Source organism: Miniopterus natalensis, chromosome 5 (assembly GCF_054644295.1).
Source record: "Miniopterus natalensis isolate mMinNat1 chromosome 5, mMinNat1.hap1, whole genome shotgun sequence".
Lineage (NCBI taxonomy): Eukaryota > Metazoa > Chordata > Mammalia > Chiroptera > Miniopteridae > Miniopterus > Miniopterus natalensis.
The window spans coordinates 37,862,463-37,875,327 of record NC_142085.1 but is presented as its reverse complement, the minus strand read 5'-3'; positions in this window follow the sequence as shown (position 1 = coordinate 37,875,327).

Below are 12,865 nucleotides of genomic sequence, written 5' to 3'. Positions count from 1 at the left end.
CTACTATTATCTCCATCTGGAACCTATCACCTTTTCTCACTCTCCATGGCCACCACTTTGGCCTACTCACTTGCCTCTTGGTGCCAGTGTCTTGGCAGCCTAACTGGTCCCCCTGCCTCAATTATTACTACTCAGCAATCTGTCCTCTACACAGCAGCCACACAGTCAGCTTCCAACATCTTAATCAAATTATATAGTCCCAACTTCAGCCTTCAGTGGCTCCCCACTGGACTTCTGTTTTAATCCAAGTGGAGGCCACCAAGGCCGTTGCTCCTCTGCCCACTTCTCCCACCTACTCTAGTAGTGCTTTCTCTGATTACCACTCTACTAGCCACACTGGCCTCTTCTCGAGTTCTCAAATAGGCATACACTTTTCATCTCAGACTGATGAAACCCTCTTTCCTTCTGCCTGGAATGCTCTTCCCCTAGCCCTTTAATTAGTCACTTCTAGTCATTTTTCAAGTCTCAGGTCAAATAGTAAGTTCCTCAGAGAAGACTTCCCTGAGCTTAGTATTTAAAGCATTTTAACTCATGTACTGTGCACCATATCACCTGATTTCTTTTAGAGCCTTATACAATCTGAAGTTATCTTTATATATTTGTCCATCTCCATACCTTAACCTTAATGGGGCAGAGACTTTGTCTCTTTCATTCTCTTTCCAAGTCCTAGAGCAGTGGTTCTTAAAACTTATTTATCTCCAGAAATTTACACTCTTTACACTCTTTTTCTTTTTAATCCTCACCTGAGGATATTTTTATCCACTGATTTTTTAGAAAGAGTGGAGGGGAGGAGGGGAAGGAGAAACAGAGAGAGAGAGACGGAAAGACAGAGAGAGAGAGAGAGAGAGAGAGAGAGAGAGACATCGATGTGACAGAACACATTGATTGGTTGCCTCCTGCACGTGCCCTGACCAGGGCTGGTGGTCAAACCTGCAACCGAGATGCATGCCCTTGACCAGGGATCCAACCCAGGGTCCTTCGTTCTGCAGGCCAACACTCAAACCATGAGCCAAACTGGCCAGGGTGAAATTTATACTCTTAAAAGTCATTAAGGACCCCAAAAAGCGTTTGTATGTGTGAGTTATATCTATTACTATCTACTATTAGAAATTAAAACTGAGAAATTTAGAAAATATGTACTTTTATTTAAAACAATAATAAACCTATTACATGTTAACATCAATAATAATTTTATAAAAAAAGAATTCCATTTTCCAAGACAAAAAGTAGCCTTGTTTCATGCTAAGAGACTAGCAGTTTTACCTACTATTGCTTTTGCATCATCAGTGCAAAGGTCATCAGAGTAAAGGTCATCAGAGTGAAGAAAGCAAATAATATCTTAGCAAATCTGTGAATATGTTCTTATCTCATAAGAAAGGGTCTTGGGATCACGGGGTCCACCTACTATATGAGAACACATGATAGCTTGCCGTATGGTAGGAAGTCAATAAAATTTTTGTAATATAGAGAAGGTACTGGATTGTCCTACTACATTGGTCTATTATTATTGACTCAGCAATTCCTTATTCTAAAAATAATTGTCTTAGAATTTATCATTTTGCTTGAGGCATCTTATAAGAGAAAAAATAAGGAATCATTTAATCAAAAGTACATATCAGTATCTGTCTTTACATGGAGCTGTGTAGATACTGCACAGGCCAAGTCAAACAGACCTCGTTTTGAGGAGTCTATAAACGCTACAGACCTAAAAAGCATAAATAGGGCTAATATTGAACATGTACATTAAATTACTTAGCAATGCCAACCTATAGAGGGATAACTACAGTTTAGATGGGATGTCATTACTACCTCAGTCCTGTAGAGAGAAAATTTTAAACTCTACCAAATAACATTAAAGAAAATCTGAATAAATGAAGTTTTAGCCCATGCATATAGATGGATGACTTAGCGTAAAGATGTCAACTATTCCTGAATTACTCTGTAAATTCACTGTAATCCCAACCCAAATGTCAGTTGTAGTAGACAGATGGACGAATGGAGTAGACATAAGGAATAGATAAAGGGAAACAGCTTTACTATAAAGGGAACTCTTGGAATCGACAAGATGGAAAACCCTAGAAAGATTAAAAAAGTGTAAGAATAAATAACAAGTATATTATCTCAGTAAGTAAAGAAGAAAGCCAACAGTGAGACATTACTTCACACCCATCAGATAGGGAAACATTGCCCAGTTCTATAATGCTAACTGTTGATGGGGAAGCAATAACTCCTTTATACATGGATGTTGCCATTGTGGAGAACAATCTGGCAAAGTAACGGTACCAATTATGTATGATTCTGTGATCGCACTCCTAAAGAAAAAGGGGGAAAGAGAAACCTTATAAAGAGAAGCATGGAAGAGAATATGTTTTTCACTGCATGGTTTGTGGAAGCAGGGAACTGGAAGCGACTCGCTGTATGCCCCTGGCAGAGGAAGGGGAAGCGCGTGGATGCCCACCGCCAACAGGGCACAGCGCTTAGAAACAGCGCAGAGCTAGAAACATAAGGCTTCCTGGAACCGAACAGAAAAATGAGATCCATGTACGTAAAGTTTTAAATATACACAAGCAAAATGACACTACCTATTTCCAAAGGTGCATTTAAGCTTAAGAATATACAACCGACACATGAGGGCAGCTACCTGGTGGGAAGGGGAGGGCGGGAGTGAGGGATGTGGTCGCGGGAAGAGATCCGCCAACTGCTTCTCTGGCCTTGTCCGGATCAGTGATGACAATGGAGCAAGAACCAAAGCCTTGGATTGACTCAACCTCTGCATCTATCCCACCTTCCTTTAATAAAATTTTAAAAAACTATGTATATTGTAGAATGGTAATACATTCATAGTCTGCATATCTGTACAAGGATAATTAGAAAAAATTGCTACCTACCTATCGTGTGATTAATCAGGGCAATTAGCCAGAGACCTGTAGAATTTCCGAGAGCTGAAAGAAGATCTCAACAATTTAGTTTTTCTAGTTTCCTGATTGCAAGTATATCTTTTCCCCAGCCATACCAAATTGATTTGTGTCTATTTTTCTTATCAAAGGAGACTCTCTTCTAATATCCTGTTTTAATATTTAACAAACAATCCTTCTTTCTTATGTGTGTACTGTATTTTCACTGTTACTTTCAAGTCATTTCTCAGAGAAGATGGATAAAAGTTGGTCTATGTCTTTCTTATGATAATGCTTCATGTATTTGGAGAGAATTATTATCTCCAGACTAATTAATTCCAACTCCTTCTACCTGTTCTCATGGGTCTTATTTATTCACTACTTTAATCATATTATTAAACTACTCTGAGGTTCTCCACTTCACAGCATCCTCAAGGTGAGGAGACATAAAGTGGATGCAATACTAATTCCACAATGGTCCCATGTATGCCTAATTGAGAAAGAAATTATTTCCAACGATTGCTACTGTGAGTCCTTAAAGATAATAACTAGGGGCTGGGCAATCGCATCAACCTTTTTCTTTATGCATTTTAATTATAACAATCCCTTATATGTATAAATGTTATTGTTACAAAACAGTCTTATTTGATTTTCCAACTCAGCAATGACAGGAAGGATGTCATAATTCTCACTGCACAGATAAATAATGCAAACTGCAAAGAGAGAAAAGTAGCTTCCCTGAGGTCACTGAGCTAATAGGTGCCGGAGGTAGGACTTATGATTCTAAGCATGTTGGAAGAATGCTTGATTTCAAGTAAGTAGAGAGCAGTATGGAGTAAGAGAAAGAACATTAATTTGTTGCCAGAGGACCTGGAAATCAGACCCCAGCTCTGCCACTGGCAACCATGTGACCACACAAGGATAATAATAGGGTTGGTGTAAACCTATGGCGAAGGTGTAACAAACTCTATAAGCTTTGATTTTAGTGCTTTCTTTGTTTTGATTATTTGAATACATTTGACTCTAAAAATTACTCCAAAATAACTTTCCTTTGTTTCTCTGCTCCCACATCACCAGTTTATTCCTCTTGAAAATGTTTCCCTTTGTTGTTCTTGTTTGTTTGTTTTTCCTGTTCTACCTAGAGCAACATCATCTTGCTCCTGTTTTTAGATATTTATTAACAAAATTAGGAAATTAGGAAACACATTTGTTCTGACACCTTTGTTCTTCTTTAGATTACAAAATCAGCTCAAGATTAATTAATAGACTATAGACCAAAGAATGAAAAGCATTAGTTATTTGTGCTTCCTTATATTTTTGGTTTTTGAAGCACTAAAAGATAGAGCAAATGACCACACGGATCGAAAAAGAAGTATTTTAATATCAATGTAACTTTTGCAAGTCTAATGACTTTTTAAATCAATTAATTAATTTTTAATATATCTTCATTGATTTCAGAGAGAGAAAAGGAGAGGGAGAGAGAGAGACAGAAACATCAATAATGAGAGTCATTGACCGAGCCCACAACCTGGGCATGTGCCCTGACTGGGAATTGAACCCCGATCGCCTGGATCCTAGGTCCACGCTCAACCGCTGAGCCACTCCTGGCTGGGCTAATGACTTTTTAAACATTTAAAAGTTAGTATTGGAGAACAGAATTTCAGAATGTGTCAATGATCCACTATTGCAATACTTTAATAAACCTAATCACAGCACTTGTATACCAGTTTTCCCATCTAGAGTGTAACAAAGTCTTCACAAATTACAGGTAATGTGTAAATGTTATTTTTGATACACAGGGGACATCTGAGAGTTATTGATTCACACCCTCTTCTAGAAAATGCCCTCTTTTCATCCACATAATTAACATTTATCTGGGGCCTCTGTTCAGAATTTCCTGAGACTCAGTGATTCCTGACTTATTTATGGTTTGGTTGTTCAATGCTTCCTTGGATTACATGAACCAATTTAATTCTTCTTTTGCCTTAATGCAGTAAAAATCAACCAATCTCTCTCTCATCCTCTCTCTCTCCAGCAAATACCTGCTACAACTAACATTTACATGTTTAAGGCAATGTCTGTCAGCTAGGAGGCTGAGCTGAGTAGGTCAAGTAGGAAAGTGAACCGTAGGAGTAAGCAGCTTCGTGAAAATAATATTAAGCTGGCAACAAAGAAAAAAATCATGTAGCAAGGGAAGATTCAGGACCTCCACCTAGTGAGTATTGAAGCCTACGCAGGAAAGGCATTAGCATCGGTACTGAAAGAACCAATTGAACTGTCTGATAACTGTCTCTGCCTTTAATGGTACAGTGAGATATTAGTACACAGTTGCCATTGATTTTGTTGTAATTGTTGCTCACTTTAGCTTTGCTTCCAGTCTTGAATGCTTTCAATGTGCTTCCATAGCTGCAATAATTCAAAAGTGTGACAGAAATATATCAGACCGATAGACATAATAGAAAAGAAAGAAGTTGGAACATACTTTATTTTCTCAAACTCTAGTCTTCTCTCTTTACATTTAATATGTCTAGAGCTGGAATGCATTTTACAGTGATATTGTAAAATATAACAACAAAAACCTTCCAGCTATGAAGGGGTGGGGGAAGGCAGAATATGTTGTCATTGTTTGCACATGTGCAAACTTGTATTTAGAAGGAATCTGTTCAACTTTGTTATTTGCTGTTGAATTTTAAATGAATGAGAATCTTGTTTATGTGAAGTGAATGCCGTTCACTAAAGCACTGAACATCTATCTGTCAGAAGCTCCCAGCTGGTTTTTAAGAAAAGTAATTTTTAAGTTACAAAAAACTCTGTGATTTTACCCAAATAGAAAGTGCAGGAAAAACACTGGTATTCTTCAGTATGCCTAGAAATTTCCCTCTCAAGCCTTATGATGTTAGAGGGCAAAGTTTAAGCACAAACTATGAAATGCAGTGGGCCACCAAAGCATTATCCATAATTTAAAATATCCTAACATAATGCAGACTTCTGACATCTAAGACATGTAGAGTTACTCTCAAATTCTGATTTGCTGCTAAAAGAAAAAAGTACATAATTAAATGGATAAAAGAATTATATTACTGGCAAATTAAAATAAATTTTCTTCATTCAATATAGTTTTTATCCTTGAAAGCTACTGCAGAATGAATGAGGTGTCTCAATATTACTGGCAACTTATAATTGAGAGATCTATATATTTTTTCTGTACTTCTTTTTTAAAAAAAATTTACCTTTATTGTTGAAAGTATTACAGATGTCCCCCTTTTTCCCCACCATTGACTTCTCCCCCTGCTCCCACCCCCTCCCAGGCCTTCCCCACACTATTGTCTGTCCATGGACTGTGCATATAAGTTCACTGGTTAATATTTTCCCACATATCCCCCTTCCTTCTGAAATATGTGAGTCTGTTGCATGCTTCAATGTTTCTGGATCATTTTTGTTCATGAGCTTATTTTGTCCATTAGATTCCACATATAAGTGAGATCATGTGACACTTGTCTTTCTCTGACTGGCTTATTTCGCTTAGCATAATACTCTCCAGGTCCCTCCATGCTGTCTCAAAGGGTAAGCGTTCTTTCTTTTTTTATAGCTGCATAGTATTCCGTTGTGTAAATGTCCCACAGCTTTTCTATCCATTCATCTACTAATGGGCACTTTGGCTGTTTCCAGATCTTAGATATTATAAATAATGTTGCTATCAACATAGAGGTGTATATATTCTTTCTGATTGGTGTTTCTAGCTTCTTAGAATATATTCCTAGAAGTGGGATTGCTGGGTCATATGGCAGTTCCATTTTTAATTTTTGAGGAAACTCCATACTGTTTGCCATAGTGGCTGCACCAGTCTGTATTCCCACCAGCAGTGCACTAGGGTTCCTTTTTCTCCACATCCTTGCCAGCACTTATTGTTTATTGATTTATTAATGGTAACAATTCTGGCAGGCGTGAGATTGTTGTTTTAATTTGCATCTCTCTGATAATTAGCATGAAAATGAAAAGGGACCCACTGTATGGGAGAACATATTTGCCAATGGTACATCTGAATATATAACATATATAAAATATATAAAATACTCATACAACTCAACAAAAGGAAGACAAACAACCCAATTCAAAACTGGGCAAAGGACCTGAATAGACACTTCTCCAAAGAGGACACACAGATGGCCAAGAGACATGAAAAAAATGCTCAATGTCACTAATTATCATATATTTTGTCTGTACTTCTAACAGATTGTTAGTTGTGACTTGAGTATCTGTTTTTCATATACATAGATGTAAAAAAAAAATGTTTGGAGTAAATATACCCAGGTCCAATTGAATTGCTTAACATAAAATTTTATCTCTAAAATTTCTAGGATATGATTATACATTGTAGATTGATATTTCTGTAAGTTTCATCTACCATTCTCTTTAAAATTATCTTTTGTAGAAAAAGTTTTTAAAGTTTTTACGAGAGGTTCCACCAGGAAGTATACTCAAAACAATTGGTAATGATTAAATGAGTTTCATTGCCATATTAGGAATTATTTTTAAACTCTCAGAGAGATTGGGAATTGACTGGGATGGAAAAAGGAAGAGATCTCCAACTTTAAAACATTTAATAAACCTGCTGTGAAAAAATTGAAAACTGTATGCCTTGAGGTTAGTGACAACTGAGATGGCAGGATCATTAGTAAGGCAAATAGTACACATAGCCAGCCACGTAGTGGTCCTTTTATACCCTTCCTTTCATTTCAGTATCAACTGACCTAAGAATGTTTAGGTGATCTTCAAGTTCAGAGTTCAGCAGCATTGGGGCCTTTTTTTTTGGAATCACCCATTTAATTAAATTCCATAACCTATCTAGAATTTGTGTTCTAAAAGTTAAGTATACATTACTTTCTTGGATATTTTATAGTTTTATGAATAGTTGTGTCACAATGTTTTAACGTCATTATAACCTTTGGTAAAGCAAAATTTCATTATTTAAAGATGTTTAATTTTTAAGAAGTAATTGGATACCTTTATCAGGACCCTAGTAAAAAGCAGTGTGGAGTATTGCAGCTCGATACTAAGAGATCAGATTCAGTTCCTTTGATCTGCTTAAGTTTCCACAGGGATGGATCTTAAAATAGTCTCCATACCATGCTAAGATATTGCAACTTGTCACTTTTGCTACCTGTGCCACCAACTGCCCACCGTTGTTCAGGGAAAGCCATATGAAGCATGACCAGACTTTATCATCTTTATCATTGTTATTAGGGTCCATAAATTAAGAGAACACATTAAAAGCATTTCCTATAATCATATACTACTCTTGAGATTACAGTTGCTGCTATTAAATTTAGCCTTTTTAAAATGAACCTTGACATTTTATATCAATATTGCATAGATAAATGGCAATTTTCTTTCAGGGAAAAAAATACTTCTCCAATACAACGAATACAATGGAAAAAATGTAATAACGATTTAAATTAATAACTTTAGGAAGAATACAGGAATGGATGAGTTTTCATTTTTAAAAAGATAGTGTTTTTAAAAATCAATATTCACTCATTATAGTTATAAAACAACAACAAAAAATGATGTTCTTACCAAAAAAACAAAAACAAAACACAACACCTCAGACTTTGTAGAAACTCAGAATCTCTAGCTCAATGTATTGTATTGAGTAATTGGCAAGATATACCCTCAAATAATAATGCAGTAAAATGCTTTAGTGATAAAAGAAAGTATCTCCCTTTTTGAAATATGTTTTATTTTGGTATATTACTGACTCTGTCACTGTGGGTGAAATGTTTTTTTAAATACACAATGCACACTTTTTGAGTTAAAGAAATCAAACTACCAAAGGGAGGACTGAGCATAAGTTGAGTCTGAGTCATGGGATGAAAAACAAAGAATATGAATGGGCGATGGAAATTTTTTAGAAGTGACTTCGTTGTTATCATTCTTTAAACCAAAGAAACACTCCCAGGTATCAAAAATGAAACTAAAGGGAGCATTAGAACGAAAGATGGTGTTTACTTAATAAACACTATTTAAATATAAGAAGGTGGATTTGATCATGAACATAAGCTGTTTTGGAGGTTCTGGTTTGTTAGAAATTACATAGAAATAGTGACACTTCCCATATAAAAATTATGATAGAGTGAATTACTATATAATGATTAAAATGAATAACCTACATTCTGAAATCTAGTGTTGCTGGACTAGAAAGAGGAAAGTAGCAAAGAAATGACTTACTGTGAGAAAGAATAATGTGACTTTTAAAAAAATTACTTGTTTTGATATACAGTGCAATTAACCTTATCAAACTGGCTTTGTGATTTAGCATAGACATTCATAAACTAACACCTCATGGCTTTCACTTTAAAAGTTGACCATGTGGGTGAACAACTTTTTGCCTTTTTTTTAAAATGTCAGTTTCTAGCCTTAAACAAAAGCTTCATCTGAATATGTATTTATTTATTTTTTAATGTGAAAGAAAATAAAAACCAAATATAAAACAGTTATATGTTTTAAGGTACCCAAAAGGCTGATTACCCTGATGTTGAACTACCAGCTACAATTTGGGATATGACAGGAGATCATTAGGCCAAAAATATCCACTCTGAGGCCTGAGTGATCTAGATTCTTAACTTATCCTCAGAGGATAATCTTATGGAGGTGTCATTCTACAGCACTTTGGGTCTGATTTTTCCATTACTCTACTCTGCATTGGGACTAGATGGAGGAGTCTTAATATATAAAAAATCTCTTTGAATGCCAAATAAAAGTTATGGATTCTATGTTCAGAAAATATGAACACGTACACAAACATCTGCACACAATATCAAGATGTTCACAGATTCCAGAGCCCTTGTGCACCTGGTCCCAGGTTAAGAAACTATTTTGCAACATCACATATGCTGTAAACTTGCTGTGAGCATAGCCTTTTCCCGCCACTGAAGTCTATGTAACTCCTGTAATATGATGGTCTCACGTGCCAGCAGGCATAACGCTTGCTGTAGGATAACACAGCAGAGAGGAGCTCTGTCTGCCAGTAGTGAAATCAGCATACAAACGGAATAAAGAAGCCCTAGTTATTACTCTGTTATCACTGACAGCCCCAAAGAAGTCAAACCTAAATGTGTCTAATGTTCAAATTTTATCTCTTGATTTGATGGTAGATTTGATAGGCAAATGCATGCTTTACCTAAGAAACTACAAAGTAATTTATATTTTTCTCTTTTAAGTGGTTAAAAAATATGTCGTTATGACATTCTAACTAACTCTGGTGGCAAAAAATTATAAAACAGAGCACAAAAGAGAATATGGTTGGTTTTCAAGCTTTTCTGTAAAAAATAGTGCAGTGGTGAAGAAGAATTAGGCATAGCAGTTAAATCTCTTGCTTATATTTTTGTTACAATTAGAGAATGCATTCATCATACAAAGTCTTACTGTCAAATTGATACCAATAGCTTACATGAAGACATTTTATGAAGCTGATAGGTGAAAATTATATGAGTCAAGCGCCAAGATAAATACAAGAGAGAAAAGCTTTTTTCCCCTTGGGGGAAAGTCACATTTATTTAGAGTGTCAAATTTTAAAATATTACTTAAAAATAAGCATAATGTAAGAAAGATAAGCTAGTCAAATTTGGGTGAGATAAACATTTTATAAGTTGAAGAATGAATTTCTCCTTCCAGCCAAGATGGAATAACAGAGACTAGATTTACTCTCCTGCCTGAAACAAATAAAAAACTGAATAACATATATAAATCATTGGTTTTCAAGAAACTTAACATCAGGAAATAAGTGACAGCGATCTAAGAAAAAGGAAACAAGTGAGATGAGCACCAAAACTGCACATTTACTGCCTAGAAACAGGTTCTAGATTGTGGTGCAGAATAGAGGAAACCAGACGGAGACTGGGAAGGCTCTCTGCGTTCAGGAAGCATAGTATGAGGCCAGGAAGGCCAAGGCTGATGGAGTTTGTAGGGCACAGAGGAGAAAACTGTATAAACAGAGATATCCTACATCCACTAACAAAGCTCGCTCAAGAAAAAGTAGATCATTTTAATGGTAATATATTTATTAAAGAAATTGAATTTTTATGTAAAAATATTTCTACAGAGAACAACTCTAGGTCCAGATGGCTCTATTGATGAATTTCACCCAAATGTTTAAAGAAGATAACAATCTTATAAAGACTTTGCCAGAAAATTAAAAAACCCCAAAACTTTCCAACTCATTCTGAGACCAGCTTTACTCAGATACAAAAGCAGACCGAGACTATACAGGATAATAACTACAGACTAATATTTTTCATTGACACAGATGCCAAATAATTTTTAACAAAATTTGAAAAATTTGAATCAAAAAGTGTACTCTAAGTGGGGTTTTTCTCAGGAATGCAAGGTAAGCGTCACATCTAAAAAATCTATCAATGTAATTCATCACAGTAACAAATTAAAAACAAAAACCATATCATCTCAACTGGTGCAGGAAAGCATTGAATGAAATCCACATCCGTTCCTGATTAAAACTCTCAGCCATCTAGGAAAAGAAGGGAATGTCCTTAACGTGGTAAAGGGCATTTGTGAAAAGCCCACAGCTAACAGCAGACTTACTGGTGAAAGACTGAACACTTTTTCCTCAATGTCAGCAACAAGGCAAGTATGTCTGCTCTCACCATCTCTACTCAACATTGTACTGGAGGTTAGAAATAAAGGCTCAGACATTGGAAAGAGAGTAAAACTGCCTTTATTCACAGGCAACATGATTTTCCTATAGGGAAAATTATATGGAAACACATAAAAGATGTTAAAACTACTAGAGTTTAGTGAATTTGAAGCATAAAAGTGTACTGTACAAAATTTAGTTGTTTTTCTGTATGCTAGCAATGAAAAGTTGGAAATTACAATAGAATTTTTGACAAAAAGCAATGACAATTCAGTGGAAAAAGAATTATCTTTTCAACAAATGATACTAGAAAATTTGAATAGGCATATGCAAAAAATTTTTGACCCATATATTACATCATATACAAAAATTAACTAAAAGTAGGTCATAGAACTTAATGTAAAACTATAAAACTTCTAAAAGAAACATTAGAAAATCTTGTGTTAGGCAAAGGCTTTATAGATATGATTCTAAAAGCATGGTTGATAAAAGGAAACACTGATAAATTGGCTTCAAAATTAAAAATTGCTCTTCAAACACACTATTAAGAGAATGAAGAGAAATTGGAAAGAAAGTAAAAGTTGTTACATGAACATATAAGCCACAGACTGGGAGAAAATATTAGTAAATAATCATTATATCTTATAAAGAACTTCAACCCAGATGTTTTTTAAAAATCACCTCTCAGATATCAATAAGAAAATAAATAACAAATAAAAAGGGCCAAAGATTTCAACAAAACTTTCACCAAAAAAGATACAGAAATAGCAAATAAGTACATGAAATGATGCTCAAAATCATTAGTCTTTAGGGCAATGCAAATTTAAACTACTTGATACCACTCCAAGCCTACTCAAAAGCTAATATACTGTACTAACACCAATTAAAAGAAAATGGGAGTAGCTGTATTAATTTAAGACAGAGCAGACATCAAAGCAAGAAAAGTTATCAGAGATAAAGATGGGCATTACATAGTGATAAAGCAGTCAATTCTCCAAGAAGACATAAGAATCCTTAATGTATATTCACCTAACAATACATGGTGTCAAGCTACATGAGGCAAAAAAATGATAGAACTTCCAGGAGAAATAGATAAACCCACTATCATAGTTGGAGACTTCAGTACACCTCTATCAGAAATAGACATATCCAGCAGGCAGAAAATCAGAGGGAAACAGGTGAATGCTACAACACCAACAACTGGATATAACTGACGTCAATAGACTAGTTCATCCAACAACCACAGAATAAAAGCATGCAAAGTTTCAGGCTCACATTGAACATTCACCAAGATTCTGGGCCATAAAACACACCTTAACAA